Genomic DNA, 4447 nt, shown 5'->3' on the forward strand with positions numbered 1-4447 from the left:
GACCAGAGTCTGAGCGTTTGGGCAGTGGTCGGGAGGAGCTGAGTAGAGCTTGTGAGTCTTAAGTCTGGTTTAGACGGCAAGATTTAAGAATTGTCGGCTGATTCTCCAAACCTCTGTGACCACAGAGCTGATAAAAGTCCAACAGGTTCGATCGGTTCGTGTGTCCAAGGCAGGAGGAACACACCACACGAACATCCCGATTCCAGAGGATAATCCAGTAAAACCCCCAACCTAGCATACGGGAATTTAGAATAACCAAACACGGATGACGATGTAGTTCAATAGTGATAGTTTGTGGAGACATTTTAAGAGATAAAAGACGTAACAAAAAGAAAAGGCGGTGGATAAAAGACGACGGGAGCAGCCGCGCTATTTGCTGCACTATGATTTGGAGGTGAATATGTTTTTTCATAGTTAACATTTTTAACTGAATAAACATAAACATATAATAACGACCTTTACATAAAATAATAAACATCTCCACATGTCATCTCCGATATCCACTGGACTCTCAGTTGCGCGATATGTCAGCTGTTTGGGATTTCCCTCTGTTCTGACGTCACCGCGCTTTCTGATTGGCTCCCTGTCACATTCAGCAGGTTGTATTCTCGTTCCCAGTCAGAGTAAACCCCACAGGCTGCGATAAAAAGCCCAAGACAACCCAAATTAGGTATATTCAGGATTTAGCGGGAACACCAACATGCAGAAGCTTTATCTGACGGTTCACCCCTCCGCCCTCCCCCCGGGCCGCAGCAAAATTTTCCAAGTCTTCACCGGTCCGTGGTAATAAAAAGGTTGGGGACCACTGATCTAAAGAGTACTGTAGGGCTAGAATGGGTAACTCAAAGTATGAACAAAAAATAAGCTTCTAAGTGTATGGGCCGGTTCTCAAGAGGATAATATTAAATTATTTTATTTTTTTATTTTTTTGGTAAATCATAAAAGTATCAAAACCTCCGAAGAGATCGTACAAATAGCAAATGTATTATAAAAATAAGCCCCACAAAATGGGTATCAAAATAAAGATTAATTTGTGAACTTGAATATTATATTGGTACCAAACCTGTAGACTCTCTGCCCATGCTTATCAACACACGAACGGACCCTGAGTCGGCTAAATGTCGCTACATAGTGAAGCTAAATAAAAATTAATAACCGGAGTTTTAACCCTCCTGTAGGGGTCGAGTGAACCCCTCCTGAGCTTTTTACCGTGTAGCTGGGTCGCCGGTTTAACAAATTTTTGGGGGTTTTGCGAACTGAAAAGCGGATGGATCACCCAGCTGGCTGATCATGACGTTTGTGCTGATTTTGTGCAATTTATGCGACACACACACGATGCGCATGTGCATCATGTGCTCAGTGGCAGTTTCTGATATGGGCGACATGGGCAACCCCCCACGGCATCATTGTGTGGGGGGCGGCATGCTGAAGTGACCATCTCTGTACTACAATAATAAATTCTGGACATTTTTTGTGAAATACTGTACTTTCTTTGGCACTTTATCATATGGTTGGTAGTTGCGAAATTTCCATTTAAAAAAAATCTATTGTCTGCCAGCAGTATCAAAAAAGCTATTAAAGATAGCCACAAATAAATCTTTTTATCTGATGCAGCAGCCTAAATGACATCTAGGAAGGACGTTTCAGTGAAATGTTTATTTTGACAAGTCAAAAATTCTCTAAAATGAATTTAAAAAAAACAAACAGACAAAAAGAAATCCCCATATCCTACAAGCAACAAGGAAAATATTGAAGATGGCCAAAAATGGATGCCTTTTATTGAAATCCGATGAAAATTACAAATTTGGAGAGTGGTTGGAAAATACTCATTTCGGTTTATTTTCAAATATCACTGAAAAAAGTGTGATCAGGGTTAAGTAATATTTACTAAATNTAGTAATTTGTTAGCTGGCTAACATTACGTAGCCTTTCTGTTTTGGAAATAGAACGTATTTAGGCTCTAATCTTAATCAGATTTTTATAGTATAGACTGGGGTTGCCACCTGTCACGTAAAATGCATGATCGTATTAAACCCTCCTCACTTACGCTAGTTTCACCACCCACTAAGTAGCGACAGTACCTGTAGCCACAAGTCCAATATATATATATACATGTGAGAAATATTCATTTCTCCAATGAATATTTATCAAATGTTATGATTAGAAGGTTAAGTTTCTTATACTTTGTTTTCCTGTGGTTGTAGACTTGGCAGTAGAAAATTGATAACATAGGAATAACACCTTTATGTCCCTTTTAACAGGTTACACTTGACTCTGCTGTGGTGCCTGTGGAAACAAAGTGCATGAAGTTTGTGCTCAGGTGGGGAAGCCCTGTGGATCACATGGTGGGACTTCTGCTTCAAACTGCTCACTACAGTTTACCACTGCCTCTGTCATCCACCAGTTCACTGCAGACTGGCACCCGCCAAGAACCGTACATGGATGTCTTCTTAAGTTGTAAACCCTGAGTACATACTGTTAAAATAAAATTGATATGCCTTTTGTAAATACATTTTCTGTATCAATGACTTAAATTGTTAACTGTGGTAATTGTTTGTGTAATGTAGTAACCATGTAGTGTTTAATATAATTATTAAATAGATGTTTTAAAGAAACAGCCACAAACCTTATGCCTTTGGTCTGCAATAGCAGCTTTAATTTTAGCATTTCCTCTCATCCACATACTTCGTTGCCAGATGTGTAAAATTTACAAAAAGAAGCAATTTAAATGTAAAAGTTGCACATATGTAATTACTCAAGAGAAGCTATTAACAATAGTTTTTACAGAACTCTACACAACATCAATTCATTTATTAATAGATACATATATATATTAACTACAGAATAGGTAAACAAAGATTTCATTTCTAACAGCTGCTGGCTAACATGTAAATACTGCTTTATTACAGTTAATACAGAAAGTGAACCTTTTAACGTTACAAAACTGACAGACAGCGGTGTATATATTTTCCCAACTGTGGCTAAAGCTACTGCTAGCTGGTTTATTCTCCGATCGGAGGCTGTTTATTATATACACAGTCAGAGAATGGTGGATTGACAATGAGTAATAACAGCTATCTACACTTAAATGCTGTTATTATTAACCTTACCTTTTATTATATCCTTAAGATAATGAGTATCCGTGAATTTTTCAGTCACGTTTCCCAAAGCAAAATCACACCGGAAGTAAAGATACACCGCTTCGAGTTACGGCAGTCATTGTCTGATGTCACTGTGAAAAGGGTCTGTTCTCTCTTTACCCTCTTCTTCTCCTTCATACCACATATCTTATCTTATACATAGTCAGAGCTCCCCCTGCTGTCCTTAACATGCAATAACAAGACATAACAACAGGTCAGGCTTTTTAAAGATCGGTGATCGGCCAGAAAACTGCGATCAGTGCATCACTACTGCACTGACCCATGTAACATGATGGCCCAGGTAAGACAAAACATTATTCCTCTTACTGGGGGATAAAGATGTAACCGTGACTTTATCTTGGCCAAGATATCTCACATGTAAATATTCCAAAAGCATTTCCAGAATATATATAATAGCCTATAAACAAAATACTATGAAATAAATATTTCACAAGCCAATGTTTTATTCTCAATAAAGCAATAATATCGGTTTGCTAAAACTTGTGTCAATACAAGTTGTTTTTTTTTTCAGTAATATGTCGACGTGCAGTGGAATTTCGTGTTTCGGTTCAGTAAAAAAAAAGAAAAAGAAAAAAAGACAATCCACACAACAGCTCGACAGATCACCAGTACACTGAAAAAAGTGTGATCAGGGTTAAGTAATATTTACTAAATAAATAAGAGCAAACTATACATAATAAAAAAGACTGTGTGCAGTTTTGAATCTCACTGAGCTGAATTAACCAAATTTGAATATTTTTTTAATTGCATTTTACTCTGATTTTATTTAAATATAATCAGCAAAAAAACAATAAGTATTATTTATTTATTTTCATTGGTAAAGTCAAAAATCCAGAAAATTGATAAATTTTACTCATATGGGAGGCCTTGACTTTTTCCCGCCCAAGGCATTTTCATCACAGGAACATCGAGTCTGCTTAGCATTTCGTGGACTACCGTTTGCTTAAAGGTAAGACATGTTTTAAGTGTTCTTAGTTAAACAATTCAAGTGTCTGTAGCAGTTAAACATTGTCTTAAGTTACTGCAAATTAGCAAACATGGCAACTTTACTGTACAGCAAGTCAATTAAGTTATATTGTGAAGGATTCGAAGTCAGTCTACGTTGTCTTTGATTTGACTAAATGCATTGCAATGATTGAAAAAGTAGTCTCAATGTCACAATTTAATGTGACTAACGTAATACCGTTATATAGTGGCCGTAGAATACAAGCTACTCTTTTATTTAATTTAGTTTCTTGGCCTCAGCCCAAGCTTCCCCTCCCCCACCTTAACAAGCTAGCTAGCAT

Source organism: Poecilia formosa, unplaced genomic scaffold (assembly GCF_000485575.1).
Source record: "Poecilia formosa unplaced genomic scaffold, Poecilia_formosa-5.1.2 Scaffold288, whole genome shotgun sequence".
Lineage (NCBI taxonomy): Eukaryota > Metazoa > Chordata > Actinopteri > Cyprinodontiformes > Poeciliidae > Poecilia > Poecilia formosa.